The 24,628-nt window shown below is 39.4% G+C and overlaps 1 protein-coding gene across 2 annotated transcripts in view; it reads right to left on the minus strand.

Moving 5' to 3' along the window:
* Window positions 1-14,056, minus strand: part of LOC124777126 (oxidized purine nucleoside triphosphate hydrolase-like) — an 88,317-nt gene extending 74,261 nt beyond the window's left edge. Inside the window, exons 1-2 of one of the 2 annotated variants that reach the window (XM_047252413.1) lie at window positions 13,916-14,056; window positions 2,503-2,555 (exon numbers count right to left, since the gene is read on the minus strand). The gene's annotated coding sequence lies outside the window, so the exon portion shown is untranslated. The remainder of the gene's footprint in view (window positions 1-2,502; window positions 2,556-13,915) is intronic. The other variant, XM_047252412.1, reaches the window with a different exon arrangement.
* Between the last annotated feature and the right edge of the window lie 10,572 nt (window positions 14,057-24,628).

Raw genomic sequence — 24,628 nt, forward strand, 5'->3', positions numbered from 1 at the left:
ATTCCCAACTCTTGTGTGAATCGTGCTTTTTGGTAACTTTCGTCACCTACTTACACATCGACAATGCGACCGAGGCGCACACGTCGTCCATCGAAACCCGCTCAATGCGTCGGTAATTTTACTTCTGGACAGTGCAGTGCTCCTTCGCCGATTAATTTTGACTTGCTTTTGTGTAATGAATTAACTTTGTGCACTGCTTCGACATCGGACAATCATGCCAAACAATGGAATGCAACAAACTGAGACTATTTTGAAAATCCCAGTTCGCATAAACTCTGAACTACGGCTAAATCGCACGCCTGGTCGAATTCACAAACGCCCGTCACGGGTACCGCGTCTTCCGCGCCGCGTGCAAATTCATTTGACCTGGTTTCTGCACAGCCCGTCTTCCAGAGTTCGAATGTTCGTGCCGACTTTTATGCCGCTTCTCCGTGCTTGTCCCTCATTTGCAGCATTCAACTACCAACATTTCTCTCGAACCAACTTCCAATGTGGTTCATGGTCACGGAGTATACAGGGTGTTACAAAAAGGTACGGCCAAACTTTCAGGAAACATTCCTCACACACAAATAAAGAAAAGATGTTATGTGGACATGTGTCCGGAAACGACTAATTTCCATGTTAGAGCTCATTTTAGTTTCTTCCACCTACGCTCAATGGAGCATGTTATCATGATTTCATACAGGATACTCTACCTGTGCTGCTAGAACATGTGCCTTTACAAGTACGACACAACATGTGGTTCATGCACGATGGAGCTTCTGCACATTTCAGTCGAAGTGTTCGTACGCTTCTCAACAACAGATTAGGTGACCGATGGCTTCGTAGAGGCGAACCAGTTCCATGGCCTCCACGCTCTCCTGACCTCAACCCTCTTGACTTTCATTCATGGGGGCATTTGAAAGCTCTTGTCTACGCAACCCCGGTACCAAATGTAAAGACTCTTCGTGCTCGTATTGTGGACGGCTGAGATACAATACGCCATTCTCCAGGGCTGCATCAGCGCATCAGGGATTCCAGGCGACGGAGGGTGGATGCATGTATCCTCGCTAACGGAGGACATTTTGAACATTTCCTGTAGCAATGTGTTTGAAGTCACGCTGGTACGTTCTGTTGCTGTGTGTTTCCATTCCATGATTAATGTGATTTGAAGAGAAGTAATAAAATGAGCTCTAACATGGAAAGTAAGTGTTTCCGGACACATGTCCACATAACATATTATCTTTCTTTGTGTGAGAGGAATGTTTCCTAAAAGTTTGGCCGTACCTTTTTGTAACACCCTGTATATTCTCCTCTTATGGCATCACCGACAAAAGTGAAAAATACCTCGTACTCTTCAGGCACATAAAGGACTATCATTATATAATTACGGACATAATCTGTGACAATTTGAGTGACAAGTACACCAGAGCGAAAGCCGCTTTAATTCAGCACCTGTCACCAACATCACAGGAACAATTTCATCAAGGGCGTCCTACTGATCAATGATAACGCGCCAATTACACTGATGACAATGCCGGCTGTTTCTCTGTGCAACACTGGATGTGCCACACCTCCCTCTACGCAGCACCAACTCAGCTCGACTGCTACCGACAGCGACATCATGGCCGCCGCCTGCTGGCTCACTGACCTTGACCCAGTCAAAACAAACAGCTGCATGACTTACGATCCCGCCACGGCTACCGCACCCGAATCTTGTCAACAACTGGCCGACACTACACACACTTACCGAGTCTGATACTATTTACAATTTCCCTTGTTTTCTTCACCCAATTTTACTTTTTGCTGCTGCTTTTGATAAGACCAGATATCAGAATCCTTCATTCATGCTTGCTTTAAAGTTTTTTACTCTTTCCATTCTACACCTAGATCTACAGAGTCTCAAAACGGATGGACTTCTTCAATTTCAGCTGTGCAGTTCACTTTAGCACACAAAGAACCAAATAAAACATGCTGATTGTAGATTCAATCTCCTCCAAGCTCTTCTCGATGAAAAGGTCATTCACAGATGTCAAAAAATCATAGATATTTGCTTTATTAATATCTGTTGTTCTTGATGAGCTAATGTTTTCAAATTTCCAGAATCTGATCGCTTGATGAAGGCTCATGAAACCCTTGGCCGAGTCAATTCCAGCTGTTTTATGTCCGAACTGCTTTGTATGCTTCAGTCCAGCCATTTTGTCTACGTGTGTCCAGGTGACATAATAATTAAATTAGCCCATAGCTCATATTTTAAGTCAGAAATCTTAGATTATACATCTGCTATGAAAACATGTATACTCGTATACTTTGAGTGATAACAATTTGACATTGTTAGTGTCCGATTACGACCACTCAACTAAACATCAACTGCATCACAGTTCTTTAATCTGTCAAATAAAGCAGGATAAAACATCTGGTACAAATCTGTAGCAGCTGAAGAGACACCAACTTTTAATGTAATTACTTCCTCATTTGCTTCTAATTTAGTGCACTTCTTTTTGAAAGTTCAAAGCATCTTACCCATTTCTAAAAGAATTTATTCTTCATCTGCTTCCAGTTTAGTGCACATCTTTCTGAAAGCGCAAAGAAAACAACTTACTTTGAACTTATAATTCCATGTAATAATATATTATTGTCAATAAAATCATTCATATGGGCTGCGGGTACATTTCAACACTGTTGAAACTGTCCCATGTGCTGCTATCAAGGCTAAAGCATTGTTACTTTTTTTTAACAGGTTTTTCAAGTGGTTGTTTATAACATATTTAGATTTAGGAAGAGTGTTAAATGAAACAATGGAAAATCCAGGATGCAATAATGACAATATTATGAAAAGGATAGTGCTATGTACCAAATAGCAGAGATGCTGATCACAGATAGCTTTTGGCCAAACAGGTCTGCATCAGAATAGGCAACACACACACACACACACACACACACACACACACACACACAGACAGAGAGAGAGAGAGAGAGAGAGAGAGAGAGAGAGAGAGAGAGAGAGATGTGTGTGTGTTGTGTTTGCAAGAGTGTGTGTGCATATGTTGTCTATTCTGGTGATCCTTTTCATAGTACTGGGAATAATGTTAGTGATTCATGCAGGCCTTTGTCTAATAAGCATTCCACCACTTCCCGGATCCACAGGAACTTTACACCTACTATTTGTCAAGGCCACAGGAGACAATCAAGCCTAGCTTCATTAAAAGCATACTTCTACATTCTGTGTTTATTTATATTTTGAGTGATTTAGTCCCATTGTATTATGATGATAAATACTGTTTTGCTGTAAGATTATCCCTGGATGAATAAATAAATGAATAAAAAGACACTTGAGATCAATAAAAAAAAATGATTTTAAGAATTCAGGCAATCACAATAATTATACACAAAAGTAAGATCATTTTCATGTTATGCCAACGAACACAAACAAATGTCAGACAGGGAGGGGAGAGAAATGATCCAACATTCAAAAATATAAAATCTATCACAGATGTAAAAGGAGGAAGAAATTTGATTTACCAATAGTACTCAATGCCACTCCTTTCGTGAATAATAGATTATTTGATAACAGGCAGTAGCATATATATTTGTTTTTCATAGCACAAGAATTAAATGTGGAGCTCATGAATGTTTTGTTAGTTTATATATGAATTCCTTAAATTGTAATCTAGAAACCAAAACATGCAAATGAAAAATAAATGGAATAAAACTTTAAGGTTACTACACTTGATATCAAAGTATACTGCACTGTATATTACACAATAAAGAAGAATCGTGAAAGAAGGTTGTATACATGGAAGAGGCCTGGAGACACTGAAAGGTTTCAGATAGATTATATAATTGTGACACAGAGATTTACGAACCAGGTTTTAAATTGTAAGACATTTCCAGGGGCAGATATAGACTCCGACCACAATTTATTGGTTATGAACTGTAGATTAAAATTGAAGAAACTGCAAAAAGGCACAGAAATTTAAGGTGATGGGACCTGGATAAACTGAAGGAACCAGAGGTTGTAAAGAGTTTCAGAGAGAGCATTAGGGTGAGATTGACAAGGACAGTGGAAAGAAACACAGTAGAAGAAGAATTGGTAGCTTTGACAGATGAGATACTGAAGGCAGCAAAGGATCAACTAGGTAAAAAGATGGCAGCTAGTAGAAATCACTGCGTAACAGAAGATATATTTAATTTAAATGATGGAAGGAGAAAATATAAAAATGCAGTCAATGAAGCAGGTAAAAAGGAATACAAAAGTCTCAAAAATGAGATCAACAGGAAGTGCAAAATAGCTAAGCAGGGGTAGCTAGAGGACAAATGTAAGGATGTAGAACTTACATCACTAGGGGTAAGGAACATTAAAGAGACTTTTGGAGGAAAGAGAACCACCTGTATGAATATCAACAGCTCAGATCGAAAATCAGTCCTAAGCAAAGAACGGAAAGCAGAAAGGTGGAAGGAGTATGTAGATGGTCTACACAATGGCAATGTACTTGAAGACAATATTATGGAAATGGAAGAGGCTGTAAATGAAGATGAGATAGAAGATATGATACTGCATGAATAATTTGACAGAGCATTGAAAGACCTAAGACAAAACAAGGCCATGGGAGTAGACAACACTCCATTAGACCTACTAATAGCCTTGGGAGAGCCAACCATGACAAAACTCTTCCACCTGGTGAGCAAGATGTATGAGACAGGCAAAATACCCCCACTCTTCAAGAAGAATATAATAATTCAAATCACAAAGAAAGTAGGTGTTGACTTGTGAAAATTCCTGAACGATCAGTTTAATAAGTCACTGTTGCAAAATACTAACACGAATTCTTTACATTCAAATAGAAAAACTGGCAGAAGCTGACCTCGGGGAAGATCAGTTTGGATTCCGCAGGAAGGTTGGAACACGTAGCGCAATATTGACCCTATGAGTTATCTTAGAAAGATTAAGGAAAGGCAAATCTATGTTTCTAGCATTTGAAGACTTAGAGAAAGCTTTGGACAGTATTGATTGGAATACTCACTTTCAAATTCTAAAGGTGGTAGAGGTAAAATACAGGGAGCGAATAGCTATTTACAATTTGTACAGAAACCAGATGGCAGTTATAAGAGTCAAGGGACATGAAAGGGAAGCAGTGGTTGGGAAGGAAGTGAGACAGGGTTGTAGCCTCTCCCCGATGTTATTCAATCTGTGTACTGAGCAAGCAGAAAAGGAAACATAAGAAAAATGTGGAGTACGAAGTAAAATCCACGGAGAAGAAATAAAAACTTTGAGGTTGCTGACAACATTATAATTCTGTCAGAGACAGCAAAGGACCTGGAAGAGCAGTTGAACAAAATGGACAGTGTTTTGAAAGAAAAATACAAGATGAACATTAAAAAAAGCAAAACGAGGATAATGGAATGTAGTCGAATTACATCAGGTGATGCTTAGGAATTAGATTAGAAAATGAGACACTTAAAAGTAGTAGATGAGTTTTGCTCTTTGGGGAGTGAAATAACAGATGATGGTTGAAGTAAAGAGGATACAAAATGTAGACTGGCTATGGCAAGGAAAGTATTTCTGAAGAAGAGAAATTTGTTAACATCGACTACACATTTAAGTGTCAGGAAGTCTCTTCCGAAAGCATTTGCACGGAGTGTAGCCATGTACATAAGTGAAACATGGGCAATAAATAGTTTAGACAAGTAGAGAATAGAAGTTTTCAGAATGTGGTGCTATAGAAGAATGCTGAAGATCAGATGGGTAGATCATGTAACTAATGAGGAGGTGCTGAACAGAATTGGGGAAAAGAGGAATTTGTGGCACAACTTGACTAGAAGAAGGGACTGGCTGGAAGGACACATTCTGAGACATCAAGGGATCCCAATTTCATGTTGGATGGAAGCGTGGAGGGTAAAAATCATAGAAGGATACCAGGAGATGAATACACCATACGGATTCATAAGGATGTAGGTTGCAGCAGTTACTCGGAGATGAAGGGGTCTGCACAGGATAGAGTAGCATGGAGAACTGTATCAAACCAGTCTCTGGATTGAAGACTACAGCAACACAAATAAATGCAATGCTAGAGCCTGGCATAAGATTTTCATCCCCTGGAATCCTAACTGATGGAGCTGTAGAAGGGCATTATGACTCTAAGCCAAGTGGTAGGTCCTTCCAAGATTTGGATACATTCTTATCAGGTGTTCAACACATGCCTTGCCTTAGGCCTTCCAGCAGGATTGAATTTGTCTGTCAAAGACTTGTTATGCATATCATCCTGGTGCAAAAAAATACTGGTCACTGGCTATGATTCTGCAAGGTACATGTGCTGTACAAAGGTATTTATTTCCTATAACGATGCAAGACATGTTTCTAATCCAACAGTAATTTGAACAGTAGTTATACAGTTTGTGAACAACAAAAAGCCCATAAGAAAGTTAGTAATACTCCTTGTAATATAATATCAGCATACAGCTCTCGTGCACAAATATGGCAACTGTTAAAAATCTCTTAAATTAATTACATTCACATTTACACATCACAATAATTCAAAACTTGTAAAAACTTTTCTAGAGCCCACTGAACTGTTCAAATAACTAATTGTTATCCACTTTTCACGATTCAGCTGTGACTATGCAATTTCATTTCAAATGCAAGAGAAAAGCACTGCAAGTTTTAAACAGTATAACAGCACGGAGAGGATTAAGATGCAGTCAAGAGGGAGTTCCACAAGGCACAGAAAATCTGTAGTGCTCAAGAATTTTTGGTACCTGGCCTCAAAACAGTACCAACTATGACATAGCAAAGTGTGAATACAACTGCCATCAGTCTCTATTCTATAAGTTTTCAGTACTGAGCTATAATATACAAAGGCTGTGAAAAAGATGCAACTATCGACTATATGTGTATAATGGGGCACTATTGTAGGGATTTTGAATGTGGTTTTATTAATATTAATCATTACAATTTGACTTGTCAGTTTTGCAGGAAGGATGTGAACAGTGATGGAGTTTGAATATTGTAATTCTCTTGAGGAATATGAAAGGAGATGTGAGGCAAATGCTGAGTACTGAAAAGCATACTGAAGCTGCTACATGAGGAGCTAGGTACCATAATAACTATAGCAGTTTTAGAGCACCTAGTGGGGACACAGACATTTTCACAAATAAACTGGAGTCTCTGCTGGGCATTATGTTCACTGTATAAAGGCAATTGGGTCCTGTGAACCCAGGTGTAAAGACGTACGTTTAGGGAGGTGTTCCCCCCCCCCCCCCCTCAATAGTTTTGATCTGTGCCATCGCACATAAAAAAAATTAACAAGGATGTTATTATGGACAGACTAAACAAACCACTGGACAGTGATAGCGATGACATAAGCTGAAGAAACAGCAATTGTGTCCAACCTGTTTTGGTAGTTAGTTTGAATAAAAATACTGGAACTGAGTGGTGAAGGCGATGAATGATCAAAATCTAAGATATTTATAGCGATTTCAGCAATTGTATAATTTTTATACTGAATTAGAACTTTTCTTTTGGTTTACAACTTTGAAGCCTAGTCTATTTTGTGTTTAGATGTGAAGTTTCAATTGTGTAGCATAGTATTTGTAGCTGTTGCGTAGGTCCTTGGAAAAATATTTTTCACATTCCAAATTCTATGCACTTCACTTCCTTTTAACAGGACCACTAGAAATGATGACTATAGTTTTACAATGATGATGATAAATCTCTATTAAATGTTTAATATTTAAATTCCACCCAATCTTTTTTTCCCCTACGAAAACATACTCAAAATTTAACCAGACCAAGTCCTGAGGACGGAGGTTGACCTTATGCATTACATTTTTAGGTGTAACAGTTGGGGTTAATATTTTATAATATGGGTTCTATTACTAGAAACATAATGTGACCACTTTTACAACTAATTTATCAGGTGTGACCCAGTACATCACTTGTTTTTCAATTCCACTCATTAATAAGCAAAGAAAGAACAAGGAAACTTAATCAGTTTTCACAAATACTGTTGTTTACAGTTAAATCTTAGGAGGGTTAGAATTTCGATCCACTAAAAATAAGGTTTTATATGGTGACCACCCAGTTCGGTGCACACAATGTATCTACAAATGACGACATGGTACACATGCTCTATCACACATAGTGTGTCTGAAATCTGTTCGCCGGCAGCGGTGTTCTCGCGGTTCTAGGCGCGCAGTCCGGAACCGCGCGACTGCTACGGTCGCAGGTTCGAATCCTGCCTTGGGCATGGATGTGTGTGATGTCCTTAGGTTAGTTAGGTTTAAGTAGTTCTAAGTTCTAGGGGACTGATGACCACAGCTGTTAAGTCCCATAGTGCTCAGAGCCATTTGAACCATTTTTTTGAAATCTGTTCTGCAATGGAACCACCATATCTTCTTCTGTCCCTGCAGAAGTACCATAAACCAAACTCTTCATTTGACCCCAGAGTCAAACCCAGCGATCGTGGAGGCCATGCGACTGGTCCAACTCCGTCTATCCATCCGTGTCTGAATCGTTGGTCCAGATGTTTCCAAAAATGATGTGAAAAGTGATTGGTTCCACTGTCATGCTGAAACCACATCTTAATGGACTTTCAGTGGCATGGCATCCAACAACTCTTTGTCGAAAGGTTAAGTGGATGGGACCCGGGAACTTGGGATTACGCATGGGTGGTCCAGACACATAAAAATGCTAAATATCTGCACACACAATGCTACCCAATCTGTGTTGGAATCCCTAGACATTTACGTCATGTGGGTTTTTTGTCTGCCCAGGCATGGGCATTTTGAGAATTGAGAATACAGTTCCTAGTAAATTTAAATTCATCTTTGAAGAGAATGTGCCATTAAAATACTAGGGGCTCACTGATGCAGCAGTGCAAAACTGCATACAGAACTCAATGCATGGTGCAAAATTGCCTGGCATTATTTACTGTATAATTTGGAGTACATATGGATGTACTTGTTGGTCCAGCAGAACATACCAGATGGTATGTTCAATTGCTCGTATATGTGTTGGCAAGTTATCTTCAACATGATGCAGAATGGCCTCTTCGAATTTGGCTGTGTGATGTCTCCTTGAAGCACCGCAGTCACTCCTGCTGACGGTGAAGGTTCCCCTTGCATAACTGTGTTGAAAAGGGATTGCAATGGACTTGGAGGTTGTGGATAATGATCTTGATAAAGATTTAGTTTAGTTTAGCTCATGTAAGTTTATTTACAGTTTCATATGTTAATAAAACAATTTTTTTTTAATTTGTCATTGACAAATAAAAACAATTTTTTTTCTAATAATGTTTTATAGATAGTCAATATTAATACATAATGATCAAATATACTACTAGCCTACATTAATTTATGTAGCAGTCTTGCATTTTTCTATTTTTGCAATACCGCTGAAAATACTGATATACTTAGACAAAATGCAAACAAATTTTTTTAGATCATGTAAATCGACCATACTGCACAAAATATTTAAACATAAGCACAAAGTGAAAATTCATTTGAAACATATCTGCACCAATACATTTCATCTGTGTGTTCTCGTCTGTATTTTCAGCACTACATTTTGTCTTCCATTTACCTTCTTCTAGGAAATTTGTTTCCACATGAAAAAGAAATTGTTTTACGCCATATCCAAGTTTACATTTGTCCTATGGATTTGCCTGCAAGTACATCTTCACTGTATACGAACATCCAAAGATGATATGTTCCTTCAGATTTCTTTTGAAGGTTCTCACTCCCTTTCCACTCTTCATGCTAAGTGGAAGTCTGTTATAAAATAAGCTTCCTGCATTTTCAGGGTCCCTATCTGTCACTTTCAATTTTTTGCTGCACATATGGTAGTTATCTCTAGTTCTCGTGCTGTGATTATGCAAATCTCTGTTCGGAAGTGCTGTACAATTTACCATTAAAAAAGTATTGTCTCATGTGTGCATAAACTTTGCACAGTCAGTATTTTAAATTCTATTAATTTGTTTCTGGAGGAAGTTTAGCTACGCATCCAATGGCTTTCTTTTGAAGTTTTAAGATTCTCTGAATGTATACATCTACTGCTCCTCCCCGTACTGGGGAAGATAAGTCCATAGTACATTTATACCAAGGTTCCTGTGTCCATTGTATTGCACAGGCTTTTCATTAGGAATATAGTTATACTTAGTTTTGAACATATCTTATCAATGTGGTTTCCCCATGTTAGAAACTTGTCCACCTCTATTACCAGAAAGCTGTTACAGTCCACTTCTTCAGAGTCAGAATTATCTTCTCTAAAATACCATTCTGCCATTTCCAGATTCTCACCAGCTCTCTTTTCCAAATACTCCTTCGGGGTAACTACACACTAATCAAGTTGTGTCATTAGCATACATAATCACTTTTTCATTCACTGCAGTGGCTTGGTTGGTTGATTTGGGGGAGGGGACCAAGCAGCAAGGTCATCAGTCCCATCAGTTTAGTGAAGCATGGTGATGGAAATTGGCCATGCCCATTCAAAGGAATCATCCTGACTTTTCCCTGATGTGACTCAGGGAAATCACGAAAAATTTAAATCAGGATGGCTGAACTGTTGTCCTCAAGAATGTGATTCCAGCATTCTAGCTGCTGCGCCACCTCGCTCGGCACTGCAGTAGGCATTTCACTTATACACAAGATAATGACCACAGGTTCTAGTACTGAACCCTGAGCTACTACATATTTAATCTCCAGAACATCAGAGTAGATAATTTTCTGTGTATTTTAGGATTTATGTTTTATTTCGACAAAACTTGTCCGTTTTCAACAGAGGTTTTTACATTGTCTGCAGTTTTTCCACCTATGTCATGGCAGTCCAGTTTTTCTATAAGACTTTTGTGATAGACACAATAAAAAGCTTTTGAAAGATGTAAATATACACTAGATACTTTCCTTTAATGATCCAGTGGCTCAGTAATGTGTATTATTAAGTCTGTCACATACATGGAAGAACCCTGGAGATACTAAAAGGTGTCAGATAGATTATATAATGGTAAGACTGAGATTTAGGAACCAGGTTTTAAATTGTAAGACATTTCCAGGGGCAGATGTGGACTCTGATCACAATCTAGTGGTTATGAGCTGTAGATTAAAACTGAAGAAACTGCAAAAAGGTGGGAGTTTAAGGAGATGGGACCTGGATAAAATGAAAGAACCAGAGGTTGTACAGAGTTTCAGGAAGAGCATAAGGGAATAAGGGAATAATTGACAGGAATGGGGGAAAGAAATACAGTAGAAGAAGAATGGGTAGCTTTGAGGGATGCAATAGTGAAAGCAGCAGAGGATCAAATAGGTAAAAAGATGAGGGCTAGCAGAAATGCTTGGGTAACAGAAGAAATATTGAATTTAATTGATGAAAGGAGAAAATATAAAAATGCAGTAAATGAAGCAGGCAGAAAGAAATACAAACGTCTCAAAAATGAGATCGACAGGAAGTGCAAAATGGCTACGCAGGCATGACTAGAGGACAAATGTAATAATGTAGAGGATTATCTCACAAGGGGTAAGATAGATACAGCCTACAGGAAAATTAAAGAGACCTTAGGAGAAAAAAGAGCCACTTGTATGAATATCAAGAGTTCAGATGGAAATCCAGTTCTAAGCAAAGAGGGGAAAGCAAAAAGGTGGAAGGAGTATATACAGGGTCTATACAAGGGTGATGTACTTGAAGACAATATTATGGAAATGGAAGAGGATGTAGATGAACATGAAATGGGAGATACGATACTGCGTGAAGAGTTTGACGGAGCACTGAAAGACCTGAGGCGAAACAAGGCCCCGGGAGTAGACAACATTCCATTAGAACTACTGACGGCCTTGGGAGAGCCAGTCCTGACAAAACTCTACCATCTGGTGAGCAAGATGTACAAGACAGGCGAAATACCCTCAGACTTCAAGAAGAATATAACAACTCCAATCCCAAAGAAAGCAGGTGTTTACAGATGTGAAAATTACCGAACTATCAGTTTAATAAGTCACAGCTGCAAAATACATTACCGAACTATCAGTTTAATAAGTCACAGCTGCAAAATACTAATGCGAATTCTTTACAGACGAATGGAATAACTAGCAGAAGCCGACCTCAGGGAAGATCAGTTTACATTCCGTAGAAATGTTGGAGCATGTGAGGCAATACTTACCTTATGACTCATCTTAGAAGAAAGGTTAAGGAAAGGCAAACCTACGTTTCTAGCATTTGTAGACTTAGAGAAAGCTTTTGACAATGTTGGCTGGAATACTCTCTTCCAAATTCTAAAGGTGGCAGGGGTAAAATACAGGGAGCGAAAGGCTATTTACAATTTGTACAGAAACCAGATAGCAGTTATAAGAGTCGAGGGGCATGAAAGGGAAGCAGTGGTTGGGAAGGGAGCGAGACAGGGTTGTAGCCTCTCCCCGATGTTATTCAATCTGTATATTGAGCAAGCAGTGAAGGAAACACAAGAAAAGTTTGGAGTAAGTATTAAAATCCAGGGAGAGGAAATAAAAACTTTGAGGTTTGCCGATGACATTGTAATTCTGTCAGAGACAGCAAAGGACTTGGAAGAGCAGTTGAATGGAATGGACAGTGTCTTGAAAGGAGGATATAAGATGAACATCAACAAAAGCAAAACGAGGATAATGGAATGTAGTCGAATTAAGTCGGGTGATGCTGAGGGTATTAGATTAGGAAATGAGACACTTAAAGTAGTAAAGGAGTTTTGTTATTTGGGGAGCAAAATAACTGATGATGGTCGAAGTAGAGAGGATATAAAATGTAGACTGGCAATAGCAAGGAAAGCGTTTCTGAGGAGAGAAATTTGTTAACATCGAGTATAGATTTAAGTGTCAGGAAGTCGTTTCTGAAAGTATTTGTATGGAGTGTAGCCATTTATGGAAGTGAAACATGGATGATAAATGGTGTGGACAAGAAGAGAATAGAAGCTTTCGAAATGTGGTGCTACAGAAGAATGTTGAAAATTAGGTGGGTCGATCACGTAACTAATGAGGAGGTATTGAATAGGATTGGGGAGAAGAGAAGTTTGTGGCACAACTTGACTAGAAGAAGGGATCGGTTGGTAGGACATGTCCTGAGGCATCAAGGGATCACAAAGTTAGCATTGGAGGGCAGTGTGGAGGGTAAAAATCGTAGAGGGAGACCAAGAGATGAATACACTAAGCAGATTCAGAAGGATGTAGGCTGCAGTAGGTCCTGGGAGATGAAAGAGCTTGCACAGGATAGATTAGCTTGTAGAGCTGCATCAAACCAATCTCATGACTGAAGACAACAACAACAACAACAAAGTCTGTCACTGCAGTCTTAATGGGTTCAAATGGCTCTGAGCACTATGGGACTCAACTGCTGAGGTCATTAGTCCCCTAGAACTTAGAACTAGTTAAACCTAACTAACCTAAGGACATCACAAACATCCATGCCCGAGGCAGGATTCGAACCTGCGACCGTAGCGGTCTTGCGGTTCCAGACTACAGCGCCTTTAACCGCACGGCCACTTCGGCCGGCGCAGTCTTAATGGATCTCCCCTTTCTAGACCCATGATGGGCTTCGTTTAAGATGTTTCGCTTCTCTATGAAGTTCACAAATAAGTCTTTCATTGAAAATATTACACACTTGTTGCGCATCTGTCACTTCTTTCCCCTCCCTTGTCTGTATTTGTATCTTCTAAGACATTTGACTCTTTTCTGTTCTCAATTCCTACTTATCAAACATGTTTTGAAACGGCTGTAGCATGTGAACGGTACGTTTCCGAACATGGGTTCCAATTCAAAATATTGTCTACTGAGTCGCCTCTGCAAGTCCTAGAAGTTTTTAAGGGAGATTTTCGAGCACCCTGTATATATCTCTATTATTTCTGTAATTTATCGATGTTCCCGATACTATTGTTCTAAATGGTCAACCGATGAATAAATAAATAAAATAACAAATACCACTCACCAATTCAAAAGATCCGAGCCACAACCTAACTCAATTTCGCGCGACAACAAACGCAAGGAATGAAGGAAGCATCAAAACATGTTCCACTTTTCATACACACTGCGAAACATGAAGTCGATTCACATGTGACGGTGCCTTCGACCATAGATACTAGTAGATTGGCCTTGCTGTGCAGAAGCTATAGGGCTGGTGTGGCTCCAACATAAACCATGTGACTGTTGGCAAAACGTGGCGGGATTTCAAATCAGCGGTCTGCCATCCTATGTTTGTATCTGGGCTACGCTACAGATCACTTTATTTATGAAAATACAAAGTACAATCACCAACAAACTTTACATATTCACCCACAAAGCTCTCCAAGCCAGATACATTTGGAATGAAAAATTTTTTCCGTACCTGCTAAACTGCATAAATTGATCTGTAGCGTAGCCCACTTGAGGTTAGGTTGGGAGTTTTTTTTTTTTTTGGAATGCGGCCGCGGCAGCGGCCGCCTATGATTTGAAAATACTGATTAGTTAGTGTATTACGCAATGTTCCGTCATCGGCAGCGCCGTGCTTATCGGGCAGAAGATATCGCCGACGGTCATGGGAAAATGAAAATGGATATTATATTCGAAATCAGCGCATCAGAATTCACTATATCGACAAAATATTGAAAAATAAAAAAAATAAAAAATTTTTAAAAATTTAAAACAATTTTTTTGATGTAAATAATTGACTGGGGCGAAAATAAATATCGTATTCGTAATCAGCGTATCAAATTTGACTATAATCGATCAAATTTTGAAAAAAAATGAAAACTTTTTTCCGTTCCTGCTAAACTGCATAAGTGCCCTTTCAACACTTTAATTTACATGATACTCTATTTCAAGTGTAAAAAACATATAAAAGTCGCTTCAGCAGGTTTCAATAAGGCATCTGCACTATCATAGAAACACACGTGAAATGTAATGCCATTTCCCCCGACAAAACGCTGAGTACAGCCCTAAGCGCAACACGAAACAACCATGTTTTGCCAACATTCACGTGACTTCAGCCCAGAGATGTTGGAGCCACGAAAATGACGTCAGGGCCAGTGTATTATATTTATGGTCGAAGGACGGGGCGGAACGGAGCGGAACAGTCATAGTTTGCTCCACAGCCCATACATAAGTCGGATCTTCACTACACCGCGCAGCTGTCAAATAGATGCCCTGACTGACAGAGTGAACGTCCCGTTGTGGGTTATTAACAAAGATATTTTACTAGCACATGCAACTGTGCGTTTAACACGTGCATAGAAGAACTAATCACCGATATCATCCTATTTAAATAGCCACAAACGTAATTTATCAAGTGCCGGGAATAATGAAACACGGAAACCGAATACTGAGCACAATGTAGAAATCGAGTACGGTACCATACATGACAGGACATATCACATGAGCATGCATAAAGAACGAATCAGCAATACTATCCCCATTTAAATGAGCAAGAATGCAATTTTAAAAAATTACCAAAATTATGGACACGAAAATTAACTATTGCTCAGCTGTCAAGTACGGTGCTGAATGCATAGTATGCATATACATAACACCCTGAGAAACAATTTTTCCACGGCAACGAATGTAAAAGATGATGACAAGTTGTTATCATGTATTGATGAACAAAATCGTTTGTAATGTTACTTTGCTATCGCTCAATTCAGTGGAATTTCATTATTTGTTTCATCAGTGTAAACAAACAGTAAGACATAGATGTCTGGTTTGACAAACAGTACACTAAACTGACTGTCTGCACAAATATCTGCACACATTACTTCTGTGCAGACAAATTGTTGTGTATGAACAGGAGATTTGCGCAGATGTGAGATGTGTGCAAACCTGGAAGTTGGAGTTGGGCAATGCCTTTCTTTGTATATACGGCACGAGACATACTGTGGCTGTGCTCTTTTCGAAGACATACTTTGGTTTTCTCGAAGGCATCGATAGATGTGTATGTTGCCAAGTATCGTCGTGACTGCGGCAGACATGCCAATTTCACAATCATTATTTACACAGTGGTGTGTGCGTGAAACTCAAGAAAACATTTACAGAGACATACCAGACGATGCAGAAAACCTACAATGATGAGTGCTTAAGCCGTAATCGGTGTTACGAATGGTTTACAAGATTTAAAAAGGACCGGACAGGAGTTAAAGATGATCGTCGTTCAGGATGCTCTTCGACTTCTAATGACGGCGCTCATGTCAGGAATGACAGCGAAAATGTGGGTGCCAATCGAACATTGACTGTTCGAGAGATTGACGAAGAATGTAATACTTAAGTTAGTTCACGTCATGAAATCCTGACATAGCGTCTTGGAATGCATCGTGTTGCCGCCAAGTTCGCCCCACGGCTCTTGAGTCAAGACCAGAAAGACCTTCGCCTCTCAATCTGTGAAGAGCTTTTGAATCGCGCAAATGAGAACGAGATATTCCTTAAAAGACTCATAACTGGTGATGACACTTGGGTCTACAGTTATGATGCTGAGACCGAGATTCAATTTTCACAATGGGTCGGTAAAGTTTCTCCAAGACCAAAAAAAGCTCGTCAGATCAGGTCAAATGTCAAAGCTATGCTGATGGTTTTCTTTGACTTTGAAGGATTAGTTACTCATGAATTCGTGCGACAGGGACAAATGTATTGCGACACCTGCGAGAAAATGTAAGAAGGAAACGGATTGAAATGCGGCGAGACAATTCATGGTTCTTCCATCACGATCACACACCCGCACATTCATCCCTGTTGGAGCGTGACTGTTGAAAAAAAAATGAAATCACGGTGTTGACTCATCCTCCGTACTCTCCTGACCCGCCCCCTGTGGACTTTTTTATTTCCAGAGTTGAAAACACTGCTGAGAGGATGACGATTTGCAACGATAGACGAGATAAAAGAAAATTCGCAGAAGATGCTTCACATGATCCAGCAAGAGGCATACCAAGACTGCTTCTGGAAGTGAAAACGGCGTTGTGAGCGGTATATCAGTTGTGGAGGAGAGTATTTTAAAGGAATTCATGCATAATAAGTAAAACGTAAGTGTAGAAAAATTTTGTAGGCACAGTTATGGTATTTTTTGAACTGACTTTGTACACTACCTCCATTTCTCATTTGCCTATTCTTTCGATGTACACTTAAGTTTTCCCCAAATATCCCACTGCTATCAGTTTCAGGTTACAACTAACTTTATGTACCTAGTATTACGTGAGCTTCATTACTTTTCGTGAGTACTTCAAACTCTGGCACTTTGTTGCGAATGTTTCAGCGGTTTACTATTGGGATTTTAATGCTCTCGTCTGTGGGAGGCATTTATTTCGATCTTACACTGATACTTCTACTTTTCCTACAGCTATCGTTATCTGAATTGGATAGAGAGTCACCTAATCTAAAAAATCCTTTTGTGCGCCCCACACACAGTCAGCTACCTGATGTGCACTGAACACCTGACCCATTAAGGTCGAGGAAGACACAGTGTAGCTTGTCACAGAACATTCGAAGTCTCTGGTTCAGTCCTTCCACTCGACTCAGAACCAAAGGGCCGAATCAGTTCTGGAGACAATGCTGCAAATTGTGAGCTTCATTGAAACTCCATGTGCAAGGCTAGTCTTCTCAACCTTCTCTGCCAGTCCCTGGAATGATCCAAGAATGACCTTGGAGCCCTCACAACAGGCATCATTTGTTCCCATGTGTGTCACAATCTGTGGTTGGTTCATCCTGTTCCCTCAATGGCTGCTGGAATAGCCTATTTAACATGTTGAATGAGGCCCCCCACACACACTTTGAGTGGACCTGGTGTCCTTTCCTGTCCTTTAGTGCCATTTGCCTAAGGGGTACCATCATTTGCGGAACATTTTAACTGCCAACGATTAATAGGCCAAACCATTTTGCGTTTTCCTCCACCTGACATCAGATGAAAATGGTTTCCCCTACACAGGTGAAGTTAGTCCCACTGACTCAGTTTCAGCTTCAGTAAAGAGACCACCTCGAACTTGTTGGTTTGGGGGATCGGAGGAACACCCTGGGGCCTTCCTGATCCCTGTCCGCCCTGTACAGGACACCTAGATGTAGCACTGACATGCCACTCCCAGTCAAGTGGACGAGTAATGTCAGATCCTATACTTTCGGCAGAGGAGACAGGGTCCATGGGAGAGGACAGTGCTTGAGGTGCCTCTGGTACAGGTATCACAGGTACACGACTCTCAAGAGCTCTTACATCACTCTGATCCACAGCAGCTGCCAATCGTTTGGCAATAGTGATGGCGATTTCCAGCTGCTTACAGATGTCAACCAATTCAACCTGTGTCCGAGAATAACATTCACAGTGGGGATGCATTTTGGTGGGTAATGTATATTACAAGGCAGTGAACAAATGAGTAGGTTAGAAGCATAACTCACATGCTCCAAAAACATAAATTTTCACAAATGACTAAAAACGAGTTTTACATGCGTCATACGGATGTCCCATATATTTACATCAGTATGTGCAAGAACAATGGCTGTAAATGATTATGTATATTTCAGATTATGTTTGCTTATTGAGAAATTACAATTATTTAAGGTTATATTATGAATCATGTGAGTTTTGTTATGTAATATGTAAGCTATGTAATATGTAAGTTTTGACAATCCCCATTTTGGATCTTGTGAGTTTCGGTACTGAGCTGTTTGGACGATGTTGGTTTCGCAGGAACTATCGTGTTGCGACTCGATATGCAGATCATGAAAGTTTTTGATATTGTTCATAGAAACTGAACAGCAATTAAATGCTCCTGCATGGTGTTCACATGTCGGATACTGGGGCAGCACTGAAGGTTTGTACCTTTAATGGTGGAACAAACTACACTGTGAGGTTCGGTTTATTTTTCAAAAATGGACTTAAAATATTGAATTTGCGATTCCTCACTGTTAAGTTCTAAAGAAAGAGTCCTATACATTCTTATGTGGAGGAACAAATCAAGCCAATAACAAGAATCAGTTTAATTTGAAAACAATGAAGAAAACAGGATATTCTAACCTCATTCGTTTGGCTTCCACATTTCTGGATGCTGTGAACGTTTCCTTGGCCTTCCTCTTTTTCCAACGGGTGAAACGTTTTCTTCCATGACTTGTGTCTCAAATCAGTTTTATTCCAACCACTACATTGAATTATATTCCCCAAAATAACTGAACAGAACAGAAAACCCACTTCACTGGCATCAATATGTACTACTACACAAGAAAATAGCGCCGAGTGAGCTAATTGCTGATTGGTCAAGATGAGGTACGGGAGAAAACTCACAAGATCCCACGGATCATGAGACTTTTGAAATTAACCATGAAGTTGTGCCAAATGTGAATAATTGTTTCGTGAATTATGTTCTTTGTATAAAGCTATATGAGAATACGTTGGCATCTCAATTTTCATTATTTTGGAGCATGTGAGTTATGACTCTAACCTACACAAATAACTTTAAATAAAGGCTGCTGATTATTTTTAATCTGTTGAGATGAAAAGTTGCAATTCCCAATAAGAATTGAAGCAAATACACAAAACGAGATTTCTGTTAAGGCAACACAAAAATCGGGTAGAAGCTACCAGTTTCCTAAATCATTTAGATGTTAATTACAGTTGTTAGCAAACTCCAAAACAGAATTAATTTACGATAAATAAATAACAAATAGTGTGCTGGTTTTGTGAAGTATATTGCAGTTTGAGCGAAAAATTGGAATTCATTGCCAGGAAAATAAACTTCTTCCTTTGCTCTCGAAAGTAACTGAAACAGCTACAAAAAACATGGGGAGAAATATGCTTGCACCAGTGCCAGAATGTACTTGGTTTGCATATGTGCTTAATTTGAAGACTTTCTTGTCTGGAAAAGATGTCTCCTAAAAAACTAACTTGTTAATTTTCTTTTACACTTTATAGGCAGCTGATAGTGAGACTAACTCACCTATTAATTCTTCTTCACACGTGTCAGTTGTTTCATGGTTTTTTCTGACGATGGGAGGTAGTTTGTTTTTACCAGATAAACAAAGTGTTTGAATGTTCACTCGCGTTTCCGTGTTTAATGCTTAATTTGTAAATTATTGACAATTACAAGTCTTAGAAGTTCTCAGAAACCTGAAGGTGAATAATAAAAATGTTGCACATAGCCAGACGCGAACAGAACATTACTGCAGTTGCAGTTCCATATCCTCATCTACTGCACCTCATCGGTGATGTAAAACTTACGACTTTTTCCTGTGTCATGAGCCATCTGGAACCTTTAAAAGGCAATAACTCATTATCTAACATTTAATATCAATAAGCTATGCCTTCTTGAGAGATCCTCAATGTGCTAGTGTAGGACATAAGATATAACATATTATAAAACGTGCCAAAATACGAGCTTGAAGAAACTCAATATGGCCTGACCCAGATGCTTCAGCCACAGTATATCTTTGAAAGAAGTGTAGCCACAGTACCTCTCATGGTGTATATGTAAATAAAGGCGCTTGGAATGTGCATGTGCTATTTGAACCCACAGGTTAGAGTAATTTCACTCAAACTTGTGGATTCAAATCACACATGCACATCAAGCTTGAGTATGTGGATGGGAGATACCCGCAAATTTAGCGCTAAAATGTGTTTGAGTCAGCTGTTTGTTCACTCAGGTATCTCTCGTCTGTGTGTGTATGCAGAGTTAATTTAGTATGGTAGGTACGCATCAGTATACTAGATAATTCATTGCCGAATTTATCGAAATGTATGGGAGTTACATATGTTTGTGGAAAGTTAAAAGCAGGGAATACGGCGATAAGAATAAGAAGGCTGCTGCTTACAATTCTTTAACAGAGAAATTATGAGCGATTGGTCCTATGGCAAGCAGGGAAACGTTACACAGCAATAAAAAACTGTTGCACAGTGTTTACCTGAAAAAGCTACGCAAAATAACAAAATCTATTCGATTTGGTGCTGGGGGGGGGGGGGGGAGGGGGGGATTGCTAGCATACTTTCACTCAGTGCTGTCTAATGCCATAATCTAACATGAGTTGTGCCAGGTCAGCAAAAAAAAAGTTGACCTTATTTGTTTTAAAGAAGAGTGCACCCACAATATTGTTTTAAAATATTAATGGAAGATCTTGGACAGTGGCTTCAGGGACATAGTTATTATTACACTTGTTCACTTCCTAATATAATATGTGGTTCTCAACAAGAGTGATTTGAAGGTGAACTGTAGAAATTGCTACCACAATACTACAAGTAAGTATTTTCACATATGCTATGAATCTCTGTCTAAAGTTTGAAAATATCGACTTAGAAAGAAATTGAACTATAGCTCATTGGCTACGTAATAACTTCTAGGAATATTCTATCTTCTAAGAATATTCTGTCTCAAAAGTAATGCATTACTGGGGGCATCAGCACCTTTTGTTAGAGCAGGTTGCATACATTCAGAGGCAAACTTGATTGATATATGACCCACTCCCCCCTTAACCTATTGTTCCGCTAACTAATTTATGATGCTCTGAGGATAACCTATCCTTCTGAGAAACCCCCTTACCTCTCCCCCCTCTCCCTTCTCCTCCCTCGGTACTCTGGTAAATCCCCTCACTGATACAAGTGTAATAATAACTATGTCCCTGAAGGCACTGTCGAAAATCTTCCATTAATATCTTAAAACAATATTCTGACTGCACTCTTCTTTAGAACAAATAAGGTCTACTTTTTTTTTGCTGACCTGTCACAATTCATGTTAGATTGTGGCATTAGACAGTTTTGAGTGAAAGTGTGTTAGCAATCCCCCAGCACCAAATCGAATAGATTTTGTTATTTTGCTAAGTTTTGTGGGTAAACACTATGCAACAGTTTTTTTATTACTATGTAACGTTTCTCTGTTTTACATAGGTCAGTCGCTCAAAATTTCTCTGATAAAGAATTATAAGCAGCAGCCTTTTACTCCTATAGCCATATTCCTTTGATTTTAATTTTCCACAAAAATGTGTAAGTCTTATACATTTCGATAAATTCGGCAATGAACTATATAATATACTGATGTGTACCTACCATTCTAAATTCAATCTGCACACACACACACACACACACACACACACACAGACGAGAAATACCTTAGTGAAAAGACAGCTGACTCAAACACATTTTAGCGCCAGATTTGGGCCTATCTCGAATCTACACACTCCAGCTTGTCTGTTCATGTGTGATTTGAATCCACTAGTTTGAGCGAAATTACTCTAACCTGTGGGTTCAAATCACACATGTACATTTCAAGAGCCTTTATTTACATATACACCATGAGAGGTTCTGTGACTGCACTTCTTTCAAAGATACACTTTCGCTGAAACACCTGGGTGAGTCCATATTGGATTTCTTCAAGCTCGTATTTTGGCATGTTTTATAACATGTTATAACTTATGTCCTACAAATAAATTCTGGTCCAAAACACTAGCACACTGAGGATCTCTCAAAAATGTACAGTTTACTATTCTAGAGAGAGGGAAATGTGTCTGCAAGCTATTTACCAGACATTTAAACATTTTTTCCGTTGTCCTCTTGGGGTGTAATAGTTGTGTGGTATAGCCTGTGTTCGACTCATAAACAACTGCGTGTGCTGTGTGTGAATTAGAGCACTATCTACCTGTGATCATTAACAGCAGATGTCTCCATACAACAGTCATCAGAGAACTTCAACTCATGTGTGATGATGAAACATGTCCATCGATGGAAAAGCGGTTTTCGCACCTTCCTTTATACGAATGAAGATTTATTCGACGTATTCCATTCCCCTGCCGCCTCTTGGGCATAAATTGAATCTTCAGTTTCATAACAACGGTGATTTTAAGTTAGTGGCGGGTCTTTGTGAGAATACCTATCCCTGTGTATACATCAGCTTGACAGATGTCCTGTTTACGGAGTTAGTGGCAGCATGGTATATAATTTCACGTGTCAAAACACTGCTTCTATGGATTTGTCTGTTTCCTTGTATGAGGCATTCTCCATTGCTGATAATCGTTTTGTAGAACTGATGTGAGCATAGTACAATTTCTCAACTATGATCGGATGTGGACAGTGAGCGCTATGCACCTCTGGAAAGCTACATTGTGCAAGTATCACAAAGACTCAACGTTTTTTTCATTGGTGTAGAAGGAGGTAATTTTATCTCCTTAAAGCTTGTCACCATAGTGAGTGGGATAGAAGACTAGCAGGATGGATCTATGTTGGAAATATATGACCTGCATTAGAGTACATGTGTTTATGTTCTACGATTATTTCTCTCTTATCAGTACCTTCTTGGTACTGACCCCAGACACTAGAACAATACTTTACAGTTGATTTGCTAAAAATGCTCCAAACTCTATCTGTATGGAACCCCATCATGCATAAAACCACACACCACACATTTTCTTTTTAACTGTCTGTTATGTCATCACAACACTCTCATATCTACTATACACCAATAAGGGGTGCTAACCTCCTCGACATGTGCGCATCTGGTGAGACCTTGTACACTTGGCTGGGCACTGTGAGTAAGATTGTTGCGGAACAGCTTTTGCTGAACAGCAGTTATGGATTCGGCTCGTTCTGTTCCTTCCCAAGATGTGGAATGTAGTGTGTATACTGGTCTCCTATTTCTCGTCAACTGCAAATTAAATAGGTGACAGTGTTGCATGGAGGGCTGGTCAAAGACATTGTGAGGAGATCTTTCAATCTCTAACATTATCCTGAGAATGCGAGAATGCTCTGTCAGTCCCTTCCTCATAGGGAAAGACGAGCAGTTGTACATTGTGCACTATGATCGAAGTACTAGAAAAATGTAGATAACCTAACTCATCGGTATAGGATGCTATCTGGTATACTTTGGTATCTATATGTTAGAGAATTAACAATGAATGGATGTACTGCACAGTCATTTATTTACATTCACAAACTAGTATATGGTAATAGTTGGATAGTGGAACGCTGACCACAATTGTGATATGAAGTTGATATGCAAGTTAATTAAATACATCAAATAATTACCCCCACCCACACCCAAGCCAGATGACATTATGTGTTTTCCTCAGCCTGCACATGGCTCCCCACTCCCTCCCCCCTCCACTTCTCCCCCTCCCGCTCCCCCTCCCCATCACCCCACCTACCCTATTGGCGGCACTTTCGAATTTTGGCTGAAATTTCGAATTTTGGCGTGATTTTCGAATTGTGGTGGGAATTCCTTTACCCAGGGTTGTGCTATGTCTCTTCCCAGCCCCCTCCCCCAGAAACTGTCGGAAAATTAAAAATGAGGGTGCCCTTTCCGGGACTCGAACCCTGGTCCTACTTGATGGAAAGCCCAGTTGTAACCCGCAACACATGGAAACTGTCCAGGTACATCAAGAAAGGTTAGGTTAGTGTATTTATTTTGGTTGAGAAACTGAAATAAAGATAGGTCCCAATTACGTAATTAATCATAAAATTGCTCCTAATTACACAATTATATGCATAGTGCTACACAAGAAGTATCTAAAATCACAATACAGCCCCGAAAATTGACGATGTCATACAACTGGTGATATCTTGCTGGGAAAAAAATTTTACAGTACCACTCGAAACTAGTGGCAGACGTACTCAAACTCTACACTAAATATTTCTCCAGTATTTGTAATACACTCTGTCTCGTTGCCATATCATATTTCTGGCACTCACGATATCTCGAAACGAGTTACCTTTCTTGAACCTGTC

Source organism: Schistocerca piceifrons, chromosome 2 (assembly GCF_021461385.2).
Source record: "Schistocerca piceifrons isolate TAMUIC-IGC-003096 chromosome 2, iqSchPice1.1, whole genome shotgun sequence".
Classification (NCBI taxonomy): Eukaryota; Metazoa; Arthropoda; class Insecta; order Orthoptera; family Acrididae; genus Schistocerca; species Schistocerca piceifrons.